We start from the raw sequence: 25,434 nt of genomic DNA, 5'->3' as shown, positions 1-25,434 counted from the left end.
CAGGATAGATAACGTGTTCCTCTTGTGGGAACCCCTCATGTTCCAATTACATCATACGGATCCGCCCGTGGGAAATCGTGTGTCCGAATCGGAGCAAAAGATCCCATGTCAAGGACGCCATCCGAGGGGCATCCATCCGACTAGGGAGGCAGCGGCAAACTCGGACTTTTGTCTCTCTCCACTGCCAGATACTAGAGAGAGCCAATACAAGGCCATATAAATTTTGCACAACAATAGCTACACGTATGACATAGAACTGAACCAAATCTCGTTTCTATATTACTAGAAATTTTGTTTTCAATCCTGACGATCCAACAGGATAGATCCAAATAAGCCCTAAAAGAATTGCACTTGTTTTCAATCTAACATTAAGTTGTCGTCCAAGTTACCTTTGGTCCGTTTTGTTTCTTCCGACATTTTTTCGATCAACAAGCTCTTCCTTATTTTCTATCCTTGATGATTTGTATTGCTATTCATTCCCTTTATCTCAATATATTCTTTCACTCTATTTCACAATAGTTCCACCTATAACCTTCACAAGATGTCATATTCCTCCTTTTATAATAATTTTATCCTTGTTGAACTCATCGAAGCCTAGTATCATTTATCCTTGGAAAAAGAAAACTTGTCTATAGCTGACAAAAGATCTTAAATTTATTTAAATCTAATAAAAGCTTGAAACACAACTAGGGTACACGATGTGTGGGTGGAAGCGGCTTAAATATTATAAAAGTCAAAATTAATAACTAACCCATTCACAAAGAATGATGAAGATAAACACAACCATATACATAATAGCGCACCTCAGGTCCATAATAATTTATGCAAGCCAATAAGAATGATAATTTAATATACCAAATGGTAAATTTTATTCAAAATTTAGTATGCATGTGGATTAATTGTAAAATCATTATATTTTATAATATAGAATATTTGATAATTTATAATTTATGATTTTTATAACAAAAGTGAGGCACTTTTGTTCTATTGTAAAATTCATAAATTTCTTAAAATAGTAAAATAGGAAGTTTCAACTTTTAATTAGAATAATCAAGTTTATAATATTTCTCTCTTTTATCATCTTATATATTTTATTTGTTTAACTTTCCTAATTAACAACCAAAGTTTATCTATGTCACATGACATAAGGGGATTAGTGCATTAACTCATAAGAATTGGTGTAACACACAAGGTGGTCGAATTTTGACAGGCCCATATGACTTGTTGCATGCACCAATAGGCAATCCAAAGCATTTTCCTAAATTTTAACTCACTGATCTTGAAATGGTTAAACTAATAAAGAGGAAAGAATTATGATTTTAAAATTATAAGATGTCCTAGCATAGCTAAAGTGAAATCAAATTGACATCTTAGCCCTAAAAAATGGCAAGTTGGAAAAAAATTGATGTAATAAAAGAAAAAAAAATCATATGCACAAGTGATTTAAGATTCTATTAATAAATGCCAGCTCTAATGAAAATAACACAAAAGTAAACAAAACTTTTCTTTTGAAAAGAAACATTAAGAAATCAGCCTAAATAAGATGAACAAGACTACTAAAAATGATGGTTTAAAAAGATAGCATAGATAAACCCATTCATTGATATGGCATGAGACATAAACCATGATCCATGATGTAGACTATAAAAAAATCAAAAGAAAAAAGCAAGATCGAACATTCGTTCTTCTCTATCTCTTCTAAGTTTGATGATTACATAAGATTGCTAGCCATATAAGACAAACTTATTTATTTAGATCATTATTTTATCATACTTTGCAACCATAATAACTAGTGAAAAATCCTAAAATCGAAGTTAAATAGCACCCAATAAACTAGCCACCAGAAAAAGGTACAATGATAGTCTAATATCCAAATTTTCACATCATAGAGATGATAAAGAACATATAGATAAAGAAAAAAATCTAATTAAATAGATTTGAGCATAATTACCTTTCTTTTCTGAATATGCTTCTTGAGTGGGCAAATATAAACAATGGTGAAGAGAAGAGTAGAAAGAAATTTGGTATTGATGATGCTATAACAGATAAAGAATGAGATTAGAGAAGGGTACCTCACATTTCTCCCTCTCTTTCTCTACCCTTTCTTTCTTCTCCTATTCTTGTTTCACCTCCTTTTTGTTCTATATTCCTTTTTATTTCCTTCCATAGTAAACATGAAAGGTGGCACTACTTTTTTGTATACTTGTAACTAAAAAATTAATGGATGCATGCATTTTTGTTCAATCGCTTGCATGAAAAGTATAGGTTCTAATTAAGAGTGTTTGAAGTGTGATGCATGTGATGTAGTGCATAATAACAAAATTAAATCAAAAATATTTTTTCTAAATGACAATTTTGACTAAATTTGAAATGTATATGAGTAGATATGGAGAGAAGAATGAGATTAGATGGGATCCTACTCTTCCTCTGTCTCTTTTCTTATCCTTTATTTTTTTCTCCCATTCTCATTTCACCTCTTTTTTATTCTATTTTATTTTCATTTCTTGCCATTGTAAGCATGCAAGGTGCTTTTGCATATTTATATATATTACAAAAATTTGAAATGTCATCTGTATTGGTTTCACACTTAGTTTCCTAGCATGAAAGATACGAGTCCTAAGGAGAATTTATGGGGGTGATACATGTGATACACTAGAGAGGATTTTGGCTAAATTTAAAATGGTAAGTAACTAACTCTTATATAGGTTTGGAGGAAAAAATAAGTTTCTCTTCTATTCCATACCCTTCCTTTGAAGTCAGCAAGAAAAGCTTGTTAAAATATTAAAATTGGAAAAATGCCTTCTTATATATCACAATTTAGTTAAAAATTTAACTTAATAATAAAAACATAATATAAGATCTCTTAACATAAATTTAAAAAAGAAAAACCTAAACCCACCATAACTTAGATCTTAATGCATTTTAACTTACGAAACCTCAAATTTGATATAATCATACAACCTAAAACAGAGGATAATGTCTTAAAATGAGATCATAAATCTCCCTAGAATGATCTATTCCTTACTTTGAGCATGGGCAAGGGTATACCATATTATCTCCATATAAATGAATTTAGGAATACACATTCTCATGATTTACACTTTTTTTTTAGGAAAGTATTCGTGATTTGCATCTACATTATAACAATTGTTGTTAATTTGAGATTAATGAAAAGGTACAAACATAAGCAAAAGCATAGCTGGATAAGTTTTATGAAATTGTCCATTTATGATCTATGGAAGGTGGCAAGTTTTGCCCGACCTAATCTAGCCTCATTTGGGCTAAGTTTGTGCAATTATATTTCAAATTTGGTTGAAAAGAAATCACTATCTGTGCAATCAGTGACTTCTTGTCATCACTACTTTGACGATAATGGACATGAGTACATATATGAAACATGCAATGAAACATATATATGATCAAATTCCATTTTTGATGAATAACCTAAAATAACAAATTCGACTAATATAGGCTAGAACTGCATCCCTTGTGGTCACTAGATTTCCAAGAGACCTTTGGATTACTTTTAATCTAGCTAATAAGAGAATATAAAGTGATACTTGACTTACAAGTGCCTAAAGGGCATAATATTTTGTAAATTAGGTCAAGTTGCAATGATGTATATAGATATAGTCTGACATGCATCAGTCTGAAAAATGATTTCATTTTGGTTAGTATAGATTTAATTTGAAGTTCAAACCCCTTTTATTGCATCCAATATTGTGGTAGGCTTTTCAACTATTAAGTATGTCTTAAGTTTATAAGTTCTAGAAAGTCAAGTCCATAACAATTGTAGAAGGTCGACTTAGAATACTAGTTCAAGTCCACATCAATTTAGAACCTCAGTTATATATTGACCTAATATAATTATTGCAGGAATACTAGTTTGAGTCTAAATCGACTTAATCTATTATATATATTTTTTGTAATCTTAAGGGAAGAGAGCAATTGAGTGTCTTAGAGATCGAGTGTATTGGAGCTAGAGTTTATGAGGTAATTTTATCCTCTGTAATCTTTATTTTTTTTATAGTGAAGCTTTTGCATTATCTCTACCTATGGATATAAGTCCATAGACCGAACTATATAAATACTGTATGCTTTCATTCTTCTCTTATTCTTCTTCTTTTGTTATTGTCCCTGCCCATTGCAACACCAACGTTATTTGAATCGCTTCAATTGGAGCTTGAATGCGAAACTTATGATTGAGTTACTTAAATTGTGTCAATGCAGTCCAGCATTGAATTCTAATAGTAGAATCTATAGTATATGTTTAATTTGACCGTAGCACCCTTGGTGGTAGATTATTTTTGATGATAGAAAGTGTACCGCGATCTAATTTGGGTTCCACATGATCGGAAAATAATACTAGTTCAAGTCTAAGTCAAGTGGGAAGTATCTCGTGGTAGTTAGTGAGCTCTCAAATTATTTTGATGGTAAAAATCTTGCAACAGACTATCTATTTATATCCAAAATACCCTTCAGGTCAAGAATTTTTCCTAGATTGCTTACTTTGTAAGTTACAAGTCGAATTTCATGGGCATCCGCTTGTCCCTATCAATATTTGGGTCCTAGAGCCTATAAATATACACCCCCCTCCACTATTTACTTAAATTTTATCAATGAAAACTTGTTTGTATTAAGTACATATTAGTTCGTGGTTACTCTTAATTTTTTTCTTAATGAATTTTGCACAACTCTAGTAAATTCTAAAGCCATCCTCATAGATTTCAATATCTACAGCTATAACTTGGTGAATTTCAAACAATCACAATCTTCTTCGAAGAAGCCTTGGTGGATTTCGAGTAATGGCTAAGCTACCGAGAATTGCTAAAGCTAAAAGAAAATTCCAGCATATCAAGCTTAGATAGAAAAATTAGAAAAAACAAGAATATAAAGAGTGTTTTCTAGATTAAGTACCAAACCAAAATTTAGAATCAGCCTAAAAGTGCCGACTGAATGAACTTTTGAGTGCACGCCATTCCTAGTAATCACACTGTGCTCATCCACTCTTGGCAACCTGTTGTTCAAATATCCCTGTATGGAATTTGCCACATGAACAGCGGCACCAATGTCAATCCACCAAGTATTGAATGAAATAGATATTGAATGCATTTCAAGGAGCACTAAAACAAAAGAATTACCTCTTTTCTGATGCCACTTGGCAAAATAAGGGCAATCCTTTTTCACATGTCCTTTCTTCCTGCAGAAGAAGCATCTGCATTCCTAAATGCCAACTTGATTTCCCTTTGCAGCTGATGCCTATTTAGCTTTCTTCTTTTTCGAGTCACGTCTCGCAAATCGACTACTCTCTCCTCTGATATATTTCTATCCTTTATGAGGGATCAAATGAATGCTAAGAGATCCCTCTTGCTTCAACCTGCCCTCCTCCTAAACACACATGGTCAGTAGTTCATTAACTGACCATATATCCTTATGCGTGTTATAAGAGATCTTGAAGGGCCAGAGATTGTGATCTCGATCGCATTCAACTGTGAAGCTATATCCCGCATCTCTATTATATGCTCTCGAATGGATCTCGAACCGGAGTACCTCATGAAGGAAAGTTTTGCCACTAGGGTGCTAGCCAATGCTTTGTTGGAGGAAGCAAACTGATGATCTACTGCCTCCATAAATTCGTAGGTTGTCTGATATGAAGGATCGATCTCTTAATGTTCCTACCGACATGCGCCGACATCAGCAACAAACTTAGCCGATTTGAACTTTCCCACTTATCATAAAAAGCCTTTTTTTCTAGCGTTGCCCCTTCTATAAGAGCAAATGGCTTATCAACTCTCAACGCTAGATCAAGATTCATGCACTCCAACAAAATAAGCATTCTTTCCTTCCACTCCATATAGTTGGAACCGTTAAGGATTGGTTGAGAATTACTCATGGGTAACAATAGGGAAGCTTTCATTACTAAAAATAAACAAAAATAAGTAAAGAAACCACATCAAAAGACATCCACACAAATATCCCAAGTCACTATGTGTTCATGAAACTAAAAATGCTTGGGAACCCAAAATACAGTATACAAAAATTTAATGACATTTTGGAGAGTAACCAATTGCAACACCATATTTCTTCCTTTGGGAGTAGATCTATAGCTCCTCTAGATTCACCCATCCTAACAATTAGCAATTGTCTTCAAGACTAGGAGTTCTAAAGTTTCCAATTTCTGTAGGGAGTCAGACACCTTTGGGCAGTCCAGATCTTTACAAAATAGGTCACAGAAAACTCCCATCCTGCTCCAACCTGGGTCTAATATCATGCTCAGCCCTCATTTGGGAGCAGACTAGACATGCTAGAACTCAAGTGCAAGATAGTGTGAACATGAATACATATGTGGTGAACTTGTCAGATTTTTCGGCTTGAGGCCGCTTTGGCTTGCACTCACATAGTCGAAAATGCAAGTTGACACCACCCATATATGTTACATAGAGATATATATTATGCATTCCATCATAAATTTAATCATCAATCATAAATTTAATCATGCTATATGGGCATACAGGGCAACAACACGTATAAAACATGTATATAGCATAATTAGAGATATGAATCTAAATTGATTAGATTAGAGCTATAGGGCTCGACTAGGTACCCAAACATAACATCATCATCACAAATAAAAGAATAATAATGTTCAAAAAGTCCAATTATACAAACCAAAAGATGAATGATTACAACTTGGAAGCCACTATTATAAACAGGCCCCATGAATAGTACATAGAACTCATAATACAAGAACATAATCCAATAACTAGCAATATTCACAATTTAATCAGGTTCCTGGTCGGCCCCAAAAACTACATAATAGCCCTTTTATTATTTTAACAGGGCCATTGAATGGGTTGTAACTTTACTATTTAATGAGCCTGTTGAATGGGCTTTACACGTCCATTGTAGAGGAGATGCCAACATTTCTCCTCTCAATGAAGCAATTAGAACCCATTTGAAAAAACAATATCTCAAACGCGATGGAAACTGTCGAAACGATCCACGATCCGACCGAGATCGCCGACGATCGTGGCTATTACCACGCCCACGAAGTGCAATGCGATCTCGACCGCCGATGGTGCTTGTCTATTTTTTCTTTTTTAACCCAAAAAAAAACTTCCAAAAGGAAGGAGGAAGAAGGGTGAATAGTGAAATCACGATTTCCACTGTTCACCCTATTTCGATTCTCACTGTTCAAGTGATTAGAGAAATCGTGATTTCATTGTTCACAGAGAGGCCGAGGAACCCCGCTCAGATACCAATATAAGTAAAATTTGCATGAAATAAATTTGCCAAATCTATAACACAATATTCAGAGAAGAGAACAGTTACCCATAAAAGATGATTCTATTGTATTGCGTATTGGTTTCCACTCCCTGAAACTTGATCTTTCTTTCGAAATGGACAAAAGGGATATCCCACTCAGATAGAAGAGAAAATGATCGATCTATCTGGGAGAGAGACCAAGACCCTATAAATACTAGTAGAGTTTCTTCCTATCAATGATAACTCTCAAGATCCAACAGATGGGATCATCACAATTAGCCCAATAACCTTAAACATTCATATAAGTAAAAGGCCCAATAATCACTCGCTTAGGCCCATCTTAAGTGGGTTACACTTATGTGAGCAGCTACATAGTCACTTGGGCCCCATCCAAAAGCCCATAAGCTTACATGGGCTACTCTCACTACAACATTTGGGTTAGGGATTTGGGGCTAATAGAGGGGGCTAGTCGGAGTGGGGTTGTTAAATGGAGTCTGATGACATTTATAAGCATTATCAGGTTTTGACTTCACTAACACTTATAAACGTCAGTAATTAGGCATTCCGATGCTTATAAGCATCAGTAATTAACGATTTCCGGCGACGCTAAGCAAAGCATCAGCAGAGCCCTTAATATCCTAATGCTTCTAAAAAGCGTTGAAAAACTTAGGCGCAGTAGCAAAATTGCTAATGCTTCAATCGAGCATTGGCAATTTTCCTTATTCCTATAGTGTCACTAAGTTTGAGCAAGGTTTTCATACTTATAGATCATTTTGCATCAAACCTTTTTGATGGGTGGCTCCAAAGTTGAAGGAGAAGCTACTGATCTCGGACTCCTTGAGCCATTCATTTGTATCTCAAAGACAAGATGGAGTATACAAGCTATTGAAGCTCTTTGTTAATTTCTTCAACCTTCACCTAAGCTTCATCCCCTATTTTGGTTGTTGGCCAGATTTATACCTGGCTGGAGATGCTCGTTTTCTTTGTTAGTGTGCAGATCTTTGCCATCTTGCTGATGGTATACCATGCCTAGGAACCATGAATTTAGGCTTTTGGAAGGTTACTGACTTCTCGTAATCAAGCTTGCCAAATTTCTTCAATCTTGCACTCCAAAAACTACAACTCTCTTCCTTCCACAGATACGCTATTAAAAGAGCGGCTCAATATATTTGGAAGCCTAAAGCAAACTCACCGAGAGAGGCCTTTTATATAAAAAAAAAATAATAAGTGCAAAATACTTTTTAAGAGAGCAAATATTTGTGCAACAAGGAGAAAAAAAAAGCTATATAGTTTCAAATGAGAGATTCTGCATTCAAGAAAGCGCAAGTTTGCAACTGCAGAGACATTCTCACTATATTCACATGAATTGTCACAGAAAAGAAAAATAAGCAAATCAAACCAAAGCCAACCTCGGAAATGGAAGAGCTGCCCATTGAGGTATCTTCATGACAGTGCTTATTTACAACCCTAGAAGAACAATAGCTTGCTAAAAGAAATTGAGAGAAACTGATGCACAACACCTTGACATTTTCTAGAATATAAATGTCCCATAAATACAAGAATAAGACACATAAATTAGAAAAGAAATATTCAGCTGGGACTTATTATTATGCAGTCAAATCGCATACACAACTGGAAAACAAGCATGGTGATCCACTGTCTGTCTTGCATTGGTGTAAAATTTCTTCCACGCTATCAAGTAGCTCAAACCTCTACTTGAGTATCTGATATCAATAACCAAATACAAAGCTAGGGACATCAAATAAGAAACACATGACGAGAATATATAAAATCTAAAAGATAGCAACACTAGTAAATCACTCAGCATGAAATACACCCATTTTTAGAAGTATCACTGAAAGTCTGAGGCTCCCGAGGAATTTGAACGGAGGCCAAAAAAAAAAAAAGGATGTCATGAACATCACAAATAAGAAAAATTTCAAGATTTACACAATATTCATGGGAGAAGAACATATCGGACAAAGGACGTTATAATCTAAGCAGAAAAACAAGTACAAATAAACTAAACACCAAATCTACAACTAAATACAAGACCGAGTAATCAACTCGAAGAAAACCCAGAAAAGAATCAAGTAAAAGCTAATAGAAACACAAAAGAAAGAAAAGATTCAAGATTATTAGTGATAAAGAGTGAAGAAATCTCACCTTGCAAGCAATCGCAGTTCTCGTCCTCCTTCCGGACCATATCGAGAACAGGATTGATGAGCTCGGCGCCCTCGATGTAGTGGCCTCCTTCCCTTATCTTGAAGTAGATCGGACGGCGGAGAAGGACACCCGAGAAGAACAGACAACCGAGATGGAGATGTACTGATCTAAGAGAGGAGGTCGGCAATGGCGGTGGGAGGAGAGGGGAGAGATCTGGAAGGGAGCGGTGGAGGTGCGAGAACCGAGAGGGGAGGAGGGGTTGATATAATGGGGAGGTTGATGGTTCTTGGGAATCTTGACGGACGTTCGGGTGAAAGGGCGGGCGGGATGGGAGTTTCTTGATGGCGGCAGGAGGGGGAAATTTGAATTTTAAATGGTATTTGGGGGCCCTGGCTCACTTATTCAGGAATTTCGTTTTAACGGGTGTTCATCCCCAACAGCACACGACTGGTCCATGTAGTGGATCTTTCTTTGGGCCGGGGTCCTAGGTGACCACCTAAGTTGCCTAAGACTTGGGCCGCCCCTGTACGCTAATGTTGGAGTTCTTGCTCTTGTTATTGATCATTTTGGCTGCTCTAGTTTATTCCGATTATGATTGGCCCGGCTTAATTATAGACACGAGGGTGCACATCACACGTGCAGGCCCCGTGATACCCATCTACATGTGGGTTGCACTCGCCAATGGCGGCGAGGTAAACCTATTATGCGAGCCTTGGTAGTCTTGTTTACTATCTCCCTTTTTTTCTTTTCCTCTTTCTTTCCTCCCTTCTTCCTATCTTCCCTCTTGCTCTCCTTCTTTCTATTCCTTCTTCATTTGGTCTTTTCTCAGAAAAAAAATAGGTTTTAAGGAGATGTGCAGAGCATCATACGCTCTAGATATTAGAATTTACAGAAAACCTTTGTAAATATCATATATTTCCGGGAGCTTGAGCTCACTGCTCAGGTTCTCCAATTAAACATTGTTTAAAAAAAATGATTTGGTGGAACCCTAGGTTAAAAGAAAAAAGATTTCACAGCATTTTGGCCTGGCTTAATTTTTTTAAGACGTAAATAGATTCAAGAGGAGGGGAGTTTGGTCAATCATTGAGAATCCTATCCACACCCTTCTTCTATCATAATATTATTATGATGAGATAAGGAGGGGCCAACCTATACTTACCCCTAAGTGGTGTGCCTTCACTCTTTCCTGTTACATTGGGTTTGAGAGATATGGAGAGATCCTAGGCAGTTAAGTCTGGTATTTTACTTTTATTTCGGATAAAGAAAGTGAGTTAATCTGCTGCTTACATAGAAAGAGAGAGAGAGAGAGAGAGAGAGAGAGAGAGAGAGAGTTCAAAATCTTATGTAAATTTGTAAGATGATAACTGATGAGGATAAATAATTGAGTCTAACAACTTATTAATCAACTCACATTTTTACCCAACGTGACCCACTCCTTTGTATCCCTGTTAGTCACAACATAACAATGTGGTCTAGCATAGAGATATAGGCCTATAATGCATTACTATTTTACTGGTGAGTTGAGACGAAACTGCTAAAGTTACGCCCCAAGCCCAGCATCTAGCACGTGACATAGCTGCACACTTCCTAGGGAAGAGCCCTAGAAAAATTGTAAGGCCTAAAAATATATTACAACCTCAATATCCGTAATCAACAATGATCTCAATTCATACCAAACAACAAAGTTTGTTCAATTACAAAATTTGATCATCCAATTAGTATCGGTGATGCTCTATCTACTCATCTCCTCCATCTGTGATCTCAACCATAGCCATGTGATATACAACTAGCAACTGTAAAAAAGAGAAAGAGGAAGAGGTTGTGAGCTTTACAACCTAGTAAGAATTTCCACACATCCACACCAACACAATAATAATATAAGTTTGAAAACTACAAGAAATCGTTGCACACATCATAAAATCACAAACTGACTATCAATAATGCTCGAATAATCAGTATAAATATGTACATCAAATATCAATAGAAATCTGACCACTCAAGAGTGATAGATCATACGATATCTCATAAATCTTCATTAGTATTTTCAATGTTTTTCATTCCATTCCTTGTTAACTTGATCCAAATCAATTATCTTTTCGACTTTGGGCCAAATCCTGATCACGTTTTCTGCCTGTGATGGGGCAATCAGTAGTTTTACATTTCTAGTCTTTGATAGAACAAATAGTAGTTTCACATTTCTAGCCTACGATTATAGTAGTTTCACATTTCTAGCTTGTGATAAGTCAAACAGTAGTTTTATATTTCTAGCTTGTGATGAGGCAAACAGTAGTTTCACATTTCGAGTCTGTGACAGGGCAACCAATAATAACGAGACAAGCTCAAAATTCTTATTCATTTAATCAAGTTCACATCCACACATCAATTCCTTTTTTACTTTATTTCCGGCTTTAGACTAACCACAGCACGTTTTTCGCTCGTGACAGGACAATCAATATAACATGGTTAATCCAGAGCACCACATCCACTAGTCTGATTATACAAGTGTAAGTTATGTTGTATATGCATCCATCGTACTATCAGTCATAAGCATACATGAACAAATATGATTTAATACCAAAACCATCGTGCTTTTTAGTCATAAGCATACATGAACAAATATGATTTAATACCAAAACCATCGTGCTTCTTACTTATCAAGATCACTAGCATATCTATATTATGCAGGTTGGGGTATAAAAATTCTTACCTCTTTGCTGACAACCTAAAAAGACTACCGTGATCTACGAACTGGGATGCATAAAACCTTGCTCAATGTTCTCTTGCCCAAAAGATTGTTCTTCTACAAAACTAAATCAATATCAAAAATTATCTGAGGCATCTGACAACCCAAAACTACTCTCTACTGGTCCACTAAAGGGTCCACCATCACATAGCAATCTAGGACTACTCTCTGAGTGCCTTAAACCAAAATTTTCTTAGATCAAGCTAGAGAGAGAAAATACCAAGAGAAAAAAATAGGAAGAGAGAAAAACTAGAGTATAAGATCTTGTTAGGTTTTTCTTGCCCAGATGACTATAGCCCCATACAAAATCAAGGCTGGCCATGAAAATAAATTCGTATAGAAAGACATACGAGGCCAACTAGATGACAACACCTAATTATTTGAATCAATCAGTACCGTGTAACTAAATTCATCTTATTAAGAATCATACATCAAATCAAGAGAATAGATTAGGGGTTATTAATTATGGGTCTAATAGTGGCTGACAACAATCGGGTGCACGACGGACAGGGTCAACTAGGTAGCAATGTTCGATGATTCAGATCGGTCCGCTCTTGCCAATCAAGCCAATCAAATCATGAAACAAGAAATAGTCTATGATTCAAGTAACACAATAGAGATTCATGATGATCGAGTTTAATGGCATTCGGCGATGGTCGGGGTAAGGCTAGCGCGATGGATGGCTATAGCAACATTGGTCTAGAATCCTCTACTGGAGTTAACACGAGTCTACAATGAGAATATTTGGGACCCTCTTGTCAGTGTGCCTAGAACCACGGAAAGAGAGAGAAACAATCCAAGTAAAGAGAGGAACAAGAAAAAGAAAGGAGATAGGAAGAGAGAGCGAGAGAGGAGAGAGAAAGAGGAAAGAGGAGACTCTCTTCTTCCTTCTTAAAATAGGGGAGAGCCCACTCTTCCTATCTTCTCAGAATAGGGGTAGCGGCCACTAGGCGACCCAGCCTCGATGACGACGGCCGGCCTAGTGACATTGACGGTGACGAAGGTCGCTGGATAGAAGGGAACGACGACTAAGGTTGGCCGAAGGGAATGAAAGAGGAAAGAATGAAGGGCTCAGCTCTTCACTTCCTCCCTTTCCTCTCAATCACAGTGGGAGGCAAAAATGAAGAGAAACGAATAGGAAATGCCCTGTTTCAAGCTATTTCGGCAGCTCATCGGCCCAAATCAACGTTGGCAATGGACATGGTGCCGAAAAAACAGAAGGAGGAAGAGGCTTGACTAATTACCTCAGTCGGGGGAAGCTTTTGGCGGTTCTTCTCGACGACGAATCAAGGACGAGGCTCGGAGAGGAGGACTTGGAATCAACAGTCATTTCTAGCAATTCAGGTGGTGAAAATCAGAGGAGGAGAAGGAGAGTTTAATAGGCATGATCCTAAAGTTTGAATTAAACTCGGTTGCCCTATGGGAGTCTCCAACTCTGCTGGAATCGGGGAGGAAGAAGATTCCCATCAGAGTCTTCTTCTCCGCTTGGATCATGCCACAGTGCACGGTTGGGCTAGCCCAGGCCCCTTCGGGCCGGCCAACAAGCCCACGGAACTAGGCTGGTCACGAGTCGGGTTAGGCCCGGACACTCCGGTCCAATCCACAAGTCCAAAAAAATTATGGTTATTACATACTCTCCCCCTTAAAAAAATTCATCCTCAAAATTAAATTACTTGAAGCTTCAAATTTTGAAAGTATGCAACCGTCATATCATTCTCAAGCTCCTAAATAATCTTCCTCTTAGAATGCATGTTCACAAAATTTTAATACTTATTGAATTCACAATATTTATTGAATTCTCTTGATCTCTTCTAAAAGATGGCCAACCTTCCAACCTTGGATTTAAATACCATAATTCTTTGCCCAAGAAATGAATTGCTCTTGATTAATCCCACATAGAGTTCGTAATCAACTTAACAAATATACGAGAAAGCTTTAGCATCAAATGCTTTTCATAATCTATAATCCTTTTTCTTAACTTCGCCCATGATTTAATAATGAACCTTTATCCTAGAAAAACCTCAAACCCTTTCAAATAGATAGATTAACAATGTTAGAGCTAGGAGTGTTGGATTGCCCCACAGCGGCGCGACGTTCGCGGCGGAATCCGCATGCCGGGCCCGGTGCATCGCATACGCCGGAACAGGATCGGGTAGATTTCAAAATTTTTCTGAATCAAAACGATTCAGAACCCTTTTGAATTAAGATGGGGACTAAACTAAGATCTAATAATTAATTATGAATTGTTAAACTACTAGAAAATCAGAAATATAAAATTTCAAATGAAGATCTCATCTTCACCTTTGTGCGGGTAGAAGAACACCGCAACCGATGATCGTGGTTTGGTTCCTTGTAGCCGCACAAACGTCCGGCCTCTACAAGTATCCACACGAGGTTGCTGAAGATCAGAGATGGGGCTTCACCGGGGTGCTAGCTCCTTGCAAAAGCCTCTCTTGGATGTCGAAGAAGAAGGAAGAAGAAATCACAAGGATCCCACCTTGTGCAGCCTTCAAAAGAAGAAGAAAACCCTTCACCTTTTTTTATTCTTTTCTCTCCCTATTTGCTGATTTAAAAATCCCAAAAATTCCTTCTTGCTGCCCCACGGCTGGGAGAAGTTCTTCTCTTCAAACATGGGACGTGGGGCTCCCTTTTTATGGGGTTCAAAACCCTATGCGCCAGGAAACCTATTCCTAATAGGTTTCCTGGTGCCTTTCTTTATTGGCGGGCCCCTTGATTCTTGGAAAGAATCAAGGGGCGTTGGCTCCCAGCAAAGAAGGAGAGGGGGCCACGCCCCTCCTTGTCCTCTTGGCTGCCCCCTCTTGCCTATTTTGACCCCTCAAAATAAGGCATCAAGAGGGAGGCTCCAATAATAGGAAAAAGGCTGAATTTGGCAGGATTTTCAAGGACTCGATCTAGCCAACTTTTGACTAGGATTTGAGTCAAAATTCTTTGGGTCAGACCCAACATAATTTGACTCAATTAATCAGCAAAAGACTTAATTATAATCTAATTATAATTATTTAATTCTTCCATTTAACTCACTAACTCTTAGTAGGTTATTTTGTGCATCAATCTTATTGACAATTGACATTGTGATTCCAAATCACAAATCGACAATCCTAATAATCAGAACCTCTAATGTGTGTGACCTCATAGGTTCTAATCTGACTGGTAATGAGACATATTGAGATCTCCATCTCAGTATCATTGAAAACTCCTTTCAATGGGTTGGAACGATTCCAACTCTACTCATTAGGGTTTATCGATCATCAAGATAATCCCTATGAGTCCCACCATCCACCAGTGACACCTAGCAGCATGTAGTGGCTACCCAGCAGAATAGAATGATGAACCTCTAGGTGCAGTTGTCATGTGTTACAGTCCTTCTATCGTGGATCCCTACAAGACGGAGGTCATGGATAACTCGTCAAACCCCTTCGTCTGTCATATGTCAAAATTTATTCGACTTAAGTTCGAGAGTGAAAAACTCTTTCTCCACTGTGCATACTGCCCCGGCCGAGGTCTTACGAACTCAGTCTTATAAATCACATAGGATCTCTCCTTATCTATCAAGGTCGATAGATTCCATATAGGTGCATACCCTACTCCTACAGTGAACTTACTGCAGCCAATCTACACTGCATGGACCCATATGGCTAGAGACCATGTATGTGTGCAGTCAAACTACAATAACCTCACTGTGAGTAGCCGAAGCACCGCAGGTCAAAGGACCAGTCACACTACTGCAACATCAAGCAAGTCACTGACGAGTGGATAGACATCCAAGTGACTTCTTGTATTGGTCACGCTCAGTACCCTTGTTCTCTAACAAGCACCTGCACTATCACTTCAGTGTCCCTACACTGTGGACTCAAGTCTCGTCCATCCAGAAGGAAAGTGATCTGTGCACTGATCGGATCGATCACCGTCCTCGTGATGATCCATTGATCAGGAGCATTTAGAAATTAATCACCAATGATACATGGCTCAAATTCTCAACTCTTGAGAATATGCATCATCATCTTATTAATTTCTTGGACGATTCATAGACACATAAATAATATGAATGAAAAGATGCCTTTTATTTATTCAATAATAAATAGTCAAGTACAAAATTATGTCTCTAGAATTAACAATGTGTCAGCCAGATTGGCTTCTAGGGCATACATCTAACAATCTCCCACTTGCACTAAAGCCAATCAGTCATATATCTAAGCCCCATCTTCTCAAGGTGGGTTTCAGTTTTCTGCTGACTTAGCTGCTTAGTGAACGGGTCTACCACGTTATCCGCGGAGTCTACTCTCTGCACCTCTACATATTTCTTCTCCACATAGTCGCGTATGAGGTGAAAGCGCCGCTCTATATGCTTAGACTTCTGATGAGACCTTGGCTCCTTAGCAAGGGCTATGGCGCCATTATTATCGCAGTAGAGTGTTATGGCATCTGATGTCATCACGTCCAACTCTGCAATGAATTTCTTAAACCAGAAGCCTTCCTTAGCAGCTTCAGAGGCGGCGATGTATTCAGCTTCCATAGTAGAATCAGCAATGATCGGTTGTTTAGAACTCTTCCAATTCACCGTACCACCATTGCACAAGAACACGTATCCAGATGTTGACTTCCTGTCATCGACATCAGTCATGAAGTCTGAATCTGTGTACCCTTCTACCTTTAACTCTGATGATCCTCCAAAAACCAAGAATAAATCTTTAGTTCTTCTCAAGTACTTAAGAATATTCTTCACAGCTGTCCAGTGTTCTTCACCTGGATTCGACTGATATCTGCTTGTGACACTCACAGCAAGAGCTATATCAGGTCGTGTACATAGCATGGCATACATGAGGCTCCCTATTGCCGACGCATAAGGAATCTTGCTCATGCGTTGAATCTCTTCAGATGTGTTGGGGCACATCTTCTTGGAGAGATGAATTCCATGCCTTAGGGGTAAGAGACCCCTCTTGGAGTTTTTCATGCTGAACCTCTTAAGCACCTCCTCTATGTACATTTTCTGTGACAGGCCAAGCATTCTTTTAGATCTATCTCTATAGACCTTTATTCCCAAAATATAGGATGCTTCCCCAAGGTCTTTCATGGAGAATTCTTTTGACAACCAGACCTTGACCGAGGTTAGCATGGGAATATCATTCCCAATCAGGAGAATGTCATCTACGTACAGTACGAGAAAAACGACAGCACTCCCACTAACCTTTTTGTAAACACACGGTTCCTCTTCGTTTTTGATGAAATCAAACGTTTTGATTGCTTCATTGAAACGAGTGTTCCAACTCCGAGATGCTTGCTTTAGTCCATAGATGGACCTTTGCAGCTTGCAGACCTTGTGATCTCTATCACTGGAAGTGAAACCCAAAGGCTGTTCCATATAGATATCTTCATCAAGATATCCATTCAGGAAAGCAGTTTTCACATCCATCTGCCAGATTTCATAATCATGAAATGCTGCAATGGCAAGCAATGTTCGGATGGATTTTAGCATGGCTACAGGTGAAAAGGTCTCCTGATAGTCAATGCCTTCGCGCTGACTATACCCTTTCGCCACAAGCCTTGCCTTATAGGTCTCTACCTCTCCATCCGAACCTATTTTCCTTTTGTAGATCCATTTGCATCCAATAGGTACAATACCTTCTGGTGGGTCTACTAAGGTCCAGACTTGGTTGGAATGCATGGAGTCTATCTCTGACTTCATAGCTTCCAGCCATTTCTCGGAATCGATATCAGATATCGCCTCGTTGTAGGTTTTGGGATCCTGTATGTGATCCCTATCTCCCACTAGGAACATTTCCTCGGTATCCTCTTCTAGTATACCTAAGTATCTATCGGGAGGATGGGAGACCCTACTAGATCTACGAGGTGGTCGAGGGACATCGTGTACTGGCTCCTTATGAATAGGTTCTATAGGATCCATGACTCGTTGCTTTTCAGAGACTTTCTCTTCAAGCTCAATTTTCCTCCCACTGCCTCTATCAAGGATAAACTGATTTTCCAAGAAGATGGCATGACGGCTCACAAACACATTGTGATCCTTTGAGACGTAAAAATTGTATCCTAATGACTCTTTAGGATATCCTATAAAACGAGCACTTATGGTCCTAGCCTCTAACTTGTCCGCCTGTAGTCGCTTGACGTGGGCCGGACATCCCCAAATCTTGAGATGACCCAGACTTGGTTTCTTACCATGCCATATCTCATACGGTGTGGTAGGAACGGATTTAGAGGGAACTCTATTCAATAAATAAATCGCTGTGAGTAAGGCATCTCCCCAAAGGAACATAGGTAAATCAGTGAAGCTCATCATGGACCTGACCATATCCAATAGGGTCCGATTCCTCCTTTCTGACACCCCGTTGAGTTGAGGTGTACCCGGAGGTGTCCATTGTGAGACTATGCCGTTTTCTTTGAGATAGTCCTGGAATTCCCCACTAAGGTATTCTCCTCCTCGATCTGATCGAAGAGCCTTAAGAGGTTTTCCAGTTTGTTTTTCTACTTCATTCTTGAACTCTTTAAACTTTTCAAAAGATTCAGACTTGTGTCTCATAAGATACACATACCCATACCGTGAATAATCATCGGTAAAGGTAATGAAGTAAGAATAACGTCCCCTGGCTAGCACATCGAATAGGCCACATACATCTGTATGTACTAGGGTAAGTATTTCAGTGGTCCTCTCCCCATGTCCTACAAAGGGCAGTCTAGCCATCTTTCCTTGAAGACAGGACTCGCAAACTGGATATGACTCGGAAGTCAATGAGCCGAGAAGCCCATCTTTATCCATTTTGTTCATTCTGTCTTCTCCAATATGGCCAAGCCTGAGGTGCCACAAATATCTTTGATTTATCTCATCTCTGGATCTTTTGGATCCTTTGGCACTCACATCTTGCTCGGTAACATTCACAGATACATCCATATGTAAATGATAGAGACTGTCAATCATGAAACCACGTGCGACTATTTTATTTCTTAAATAAATAGAACAGCAGTCTTTGTCAAATGTAAAAACATGACCTTCCTGTGCTAGACATGAAACAGAAATCAAATTTCTGCTAGCAGCAGGTACATAATAGCAGTCTCTAAGTATTAAACTAAATCCAGACGGTAGTCGCAAATGGTAGGTGCCCACAGCCACAGCAGCAACTTTTGCCCCGTTGCCAACCCGAAGGGTTACCGCACCTTCCGCCAGCCTTCTACTTTCCTTTAGACCTTGCGTGGTAGTGCACAAATGAGCACTAGAACCAGAATCTATAACCCAACTAGAAGTAGAAGAAACCGTTAGATTAGTTTCAATTATGAGCAAGTCTATACCTTCTGAAGGTGTGTCACCTTTCTTGTTCTTCAGGCTCTCGAGGTATGAAGGACAGTTTCTCTTCCAGTGGCCTTCGACATTGCAGTGGAAACATTTTCCTTTGTCGTTAGCCTTTTTCTTTTGAACTTCCTTCTTTGGCTTTTTGTCCTTCTTCTGCTTCTTAGCAGGCTTCTTTTTCTTCCAAGTAGACTTTCTCTTGGAACCAGAAGTCAACTCAGCAGCAAGGACATTGCCCCTTGAACCTTTCAAGGCTCCCTCAGCAGTTACCAACATGTTGATTAGTTCAGTCTTAGTGCATTCAATCTTATTCATGTGGTAGTTTACTATAAACTGACCAAATGAATCAGGAAGTGACTGTAGGATCAAATCCACTTGTAATTCCTTGTGCATGTCCATACCGAGCTTCTCAAGCTCCTCTAGGTCCTTGATCATGGTCAGACCGTGATCATGGACAGACTGCCCTTCGCGCATCTTCGCTTTGAAGAGCCTCTTGGACACTTCAAAACGAGCTGTGCGACTCTGCTCACCATACAACTCTTGCAGGTGTGCCAGTATGTCCCTAGCAGTCTTCATATTTTCATGCTGGCATTGGAGTTCATTAGACATGGATGCCATCATATAGCATTTTACTCTAATGTCATCATCCAACCACTTTTTATGCATCTCACGCTGAACATCAGTAGGACGTGTTGGTAGTGTGGGGATATCTGAATCGAGTATGTAGCCTATTTTCTCACAGTCCAAAACAATTTTGAGATTTCTAAGCCAGTCCTTGTAATTGGTTCCGGTCAGTCGGTTGGTCTCAAGAATACGGGTCAAAGGGTTTGAAGCCGACATTGTATCTGCAGAGAGTAAAGATTCTAGTTAGACTTTTGTACTTGATCCTAATCTGTTCTAAGGTCTTTTAGAACAAATGTAACTCCCACTATTTTCTCGAATCCCTCACACTCCCCTGGTAGGGAAACGGAAATCCCACACGACTAGGGTTTCTAGTGGGTACTGCGGTCCCATCAATTTACATGCCACCTCACCTAACAGTTATTGGTGACACATAGATTGATGAATGTACCACTCTTGTACAATGCTTCTGAAGCATGTTGCAGTGTAACTTGGTCTCTAAGCCATGAAAACCTCACCTAACAGTTATTGGTCCCATTTCTTAGTTAAGTCAGACCCACCGTATAACCGTAGGAATAAAGTCGTCATTGGGTCCTCACCTAACAGTTATTGGTGCCCAACCCCACCTTTACCCTACAACATCTCATGTCTATAGAGAGGTCCAGCCCCCCGATGCAACTTGACCACTGTGTCCAGCCGAGACAAATCAACATCAGAAAGGCCTTAGCAGCTCTACTACAGTGGAAGACCTATTGACTTAATATTGGTTAATCAGGTCTTTAGTGTTTGCAACTTGAGCTCTTCATAAGAGGTAATCGAACAATTGGCCAGGTAAGCAGGTGGGAGGCTCCCCTTACTCAGAGAGTAAGGTCCTAATTAAGTAACCACCTTTAATGCTTTCCTAGACACCAATTAGATCAATTAATCTAATATGACTTGCTCATGTCGGTTCACTCTCGACTTGATTGAGGAGGTTTTAATTTAGGTCTCAATTGGGTTTGCTACATCACATGTAAACCTATCTACCCGACTTTCATTCACATCACATGCAAACGGCACATTGCAGGCAGTTATGATCGCAGCAATAATTAAAGCTAAACTTTAAATAGGTGATGATCATGGATTCTAGTTAGGTCGTATTACAAGCACATGCACGTCAATCGATCAACTGGTCTTCAACTCTTGAATTGGTTCCAAGCCTCCTTGATTCGATCCTTGACCAACTCTTGATCCAATCGCCATCAACCGCTTAGACCCCTGCTCATCTCATGCATCATCTTTGATTTGATCGTTGACGTACATCACATCACAGAAATACAACCAGATATAAAATAAAAATAAAAATAAATTACATCTCCCTTTTAGGAGGCACGCAGGCCTCTCAAAATATTAAATAAGATGCATGCAAGCATCTGCAAAATTATATGACATTACAGATCACATCGCAGGTCATTACATTCGATACCAAAAGGGTTTGAATCCTATGATCATCACCACATGCATCTCATGCATGATTTTATCTAATCTGATTTTAATTTTATTATGCAACCATCTGAGATCCAGATCATGCAATACCTTAATTTTAAACATCATAATCATATTATAATTTTAAAATTAACATCGCATGATCGATCTAACAAAATCAGCATGCTGAAAATTTTCAGCAACACGAAATTTCAGTATGCATAATAATTAAAAAATCAGAACTAATTCATAATTAATTAACTATTATCTTAATTGGATCCCCAAAACCATGGCTCTGATACCACTGTTGGATTGCCCCACAGCGGCGCGACGTTCGCGGCGGAATCCGCATGCCGGGCCCGGTGCATCGCATACGCCGGAACAGGATCGGGTAGATTTCAAAATTTTTCTGAATCAAAACGATTCAGAACCCTTTTGAATTAAGATGGGGACTAAACTAAGATCTAATAATTAATTATGAATTGTTAAACTACTAGAAAATCAGAAATATAAAATTTCAAATGAAGATCTCATCTTCACCTTTGTGCGGGTAGAAGAACACCGCAACCGATGATCGTGGTTTGGTTCCTTGTAGCCGCACAAACGTCCGGCCTCTACAAGTATCCACACGAGGTTGCTGAAGATCAGAGATGGGGCTTCACCGGGGTGCTAGCTCCTTGCAAAAGCCTCTCTTGGATGTCGAAGAAGAAGGAAGAAGAAATCACAAGGATCCCACCTTGTGCAGCCTTCAAAAGAAGAAGAAAACCCTTCACCTTTTTTTATTCTTTTCTCTCCCTATTTGCTGATTTAAAAATCCCAAAAATTCCTTCTTGCTGCCCCACGGCTGGGAGAAGTTCTTCTCTTCAAACATGGGACGTGGGGCTCCCTTTTTATGGGGTTCAAAACCCTATGCGCCAGGAAACCTATTCCTAATAGGTTTCCTGGTGCCTTTCTTTATTGGCGGGCCCCTTGATTCTTGGAAAGAATCAAGGGGCGTTGGCTCCCAGCAAAGAAGGAGAGGGGGCCACGCCCCTCCTTGTCCTCTTGGCTGCCCCCTCTTGCCTATTTTGACCCCTCAAAATAAGGCATCAAGAGGGAGGCTCCAATAATAGGAAAAAGGCTGAATTTGGCAGGATTTTCAAGGACTCGATCTAGCCAACTTTTGACTAGGATTTGAGTCAAATTTCTTTGGGTCAGACCCAACATAATTTGACTCAATTAATCAGCAAAAGACTTAATTATAATCTAATTATAATTATTTAATTCTTCCATTTAACTCACTAACTCTTAGTGGGTTATTTTGTGCATCAATCTTATTGACAATTGACATTGTGATTCCAAATCACAAATCGACAATCCTAATAATCAGAACCTCTAATGTGTGTGACCTCATAGGTTCTAATCTGACTGGTAATGAGACATATTGAGATCTCCATCTCAGTATCATTGAAAACTCCTTTCAATGGGTTGGAACGATTCCAACTCTACTCATTAGGGTTTATCGATCATCAAGATAATCCCTATGAGTCCCACCATCCACCAGTGACACCTAGCAGCATGTAGTGGCTACCCAGCAGAATAGAATGATGAACCTCTAGGTGCAGTTGTCATGTGTTACAGTCCTTCTATCATGGATCCCTACAAGACGGAGGTCATGGATAACTCGTCAAACCCCTTCGTCTGTCATATGTCAAAATTTATTCGACTTAAGTTCGAGAGTGAAAAACTCTTTCTCCACTGTGCATACTGCCCCGGCCGAGGTCTTACGAACTCAGTCTTATAAATCACATAGGATCTCTCCTTATCTATCAAGGTCGATAGATTCCATATAGGTGCATACCCTACTCCTACAGTGAACTTACTGCAGCCAATCTACACTGCATGGACCCATATGGCTAGAGACCATGTATGTGTGCAGTCAAACTACAATAACCTCACTGTGAGTAGCCGAAGCACCGCAGGTCAAAGGACCAGTCACACTACTGCAACATCAAGCAAGTCACTGACGAGTGGATAGACATCCAAGTGACTTCTTGTATTGGTCACGCTCAGTACCCTTGTTCTCTAACAAGCACCTGCACTATCACTTCAGTGTCCCTACACTGTGGACTCAAGTCTCGTCCATCCAGAAGGAAAGTGATCTGTGCACTGATCGGATCGATCACCGTCCTCGTGATGATCCATTGATCAGGAGCATTTAGAAATTAATCACCAATGATACATGGCTCAAATTCTCAACTCTTGAGAATATGCATCATCATCTTATTAATTTCTTGGACGATTCATAGACACATAAATAATATGAATGAAAAGATGCCTTTTATTTATTCAATAATAAATAGTCAAGTACAAAATTATGTCTCTAGAATTAACAATGTGTCAGCCAGATTGGCTTCTAGGGCATACATCTAACAAGGAGTAGGAGATTCATATTAAAACATTCGAGGTCTAAGCCCAACCAAGGAATCATCAATCCGTTAAAGCTAAATTTGAGTTGTTCAAGATTTTTTCAAGAATTGTCAACAATAGAAGAACCCACTAGTGAAAATTACATAGCTATCTCCAAATTATCCAAAGAATCAACAACATTCTTCTCTACTAGAAAACCGACTCAAATCTTTCATTATAATACCTTTTGAATCAAAGTATTATTGTTTCTAATCAGTTTCAAAATAACTCAAACCACCACTCTTTCGTTGCGCACTCTGATCTAACCTATCAAATACTCTAAGGCCGCTAAATAATATTTGACCAAAATATCATTTTGTATCAGGACTAAAAAAATCCAAATTTTAAATTTTCAGCTACAATAGAACCTCTAGATTTTTTTGTCCTCAATTTATGTATGGTATACTTACCAAAACTAACCCTTAAGCCATCAGTCAAGTTTAAGGTTACTACATAATCTCCACAACCATTTTAGAATCTAAAATATCTAGGTTTAATTTAAAGTGGGTTAACCCTGGATTCCCTTATCAATTAAACAACCTATATTGATCTTTTTTCCAAAAGAATTTACTCCAATTCAATGGGTTAGAGTCTTTGAGCCAATATCTCTATGAGTAGAATTATCTTTATTAACCTCCAAATCTTTCTTCACCAAGATTTTTAATATCTATCATCAAAGCTATATATGATAACTCATATAAGAATCTTAAAATCGAAGTCTCCACTCAATATTGTATTTTACAATGACAAAGATCTCTGGTCAAATCATAAACTTAGACTTGAGTTTAAGTTAACACATCTAATAGTCTCCAACAATTATAAGAAAAAAAGCCTAGTAGCCCGATCCAAATATGAAAATTCAATTTACTAGAATTTCTCCACCAATTTGCATACTCTATGGCCTTAAGAATTTAATCCACCAATAGAAATACACCTATTTGCAATATCCAGACATATTAATACCAAATATAATCCACTTGCAGATTTAACCTCGAAGAGCAATATGCTCTAATACTATGAAAAATCTTTCTTAGCTCATTCCAATACCACAAATTCTACTCTAATAATTAGCAGCAAAACTAAAAGTGCGATCACATATACACCTGTATCAAGTTTAAACTTCCGAGTCATTTAAACAACATATGAACCAATAAAACGGTATGGTATAAGCAATTAATATGACATGCCATGGTTAACCTTTCTACACTTACCTTAGGTCTAACTTCTCTTATCATGGTCAGAGCAAATCATCTAACCCTTCTATACTCATCATGTACCAAACTCAATGCATACATTTTATCACAATGCCCAGTAATCTTATACCTAAGCACTAAATTTTTTTCTACTATTTTTGTCATGTCCCAAAGGATCATAACCATAAAATATGATACATATCTATCACAATCCCTTG

At 38.5% G+C, this 25,434-nt stretch overlaps 1 long non-coding RNA gene across 1 annotated transcript; it reads right to left on the bottom strand.

Annotated features, from left to right (window-relative positions):
• Positions 1-8,593: 8,593 nt before the first annotated feature.
• Positions 8,594-9,716, bottom strand: LOC103718222. Its single transcript, XR_605792.4, has 2 exons — positions 9,433-9,716; positions 8,594-8,990 (listed from the first exon to the last, which is right to left on the bottom strand). It is a non-coding gene; the product is annotated as an uncharacterized LOC103718222 (long non-coding RNA).
• Positions 9,717-25,434: the final 15,718 nt, after the last annotated feature.

This window comes from Phoenix dactylifera, chromosome 4, assembly GCF_009389715.1.
Source record: "Phoenix dactylifera cultivar Barhee BC4 chromosome 4, palm_55x_up_171113_PBpolish2nd_filt_p, whole genome shotgun sequence".
NCBI classification, from domain to species: domain Eukaryota; kingdom Viridiplantae; phylum Streptophyta; class Magnoliopsida; order Arecales; family Arecaceae; genus Phoenix; species Phoenix dactylifera.
This window is presented reverse-complemented; position numbering and strand designations above follow the sequence as displayed.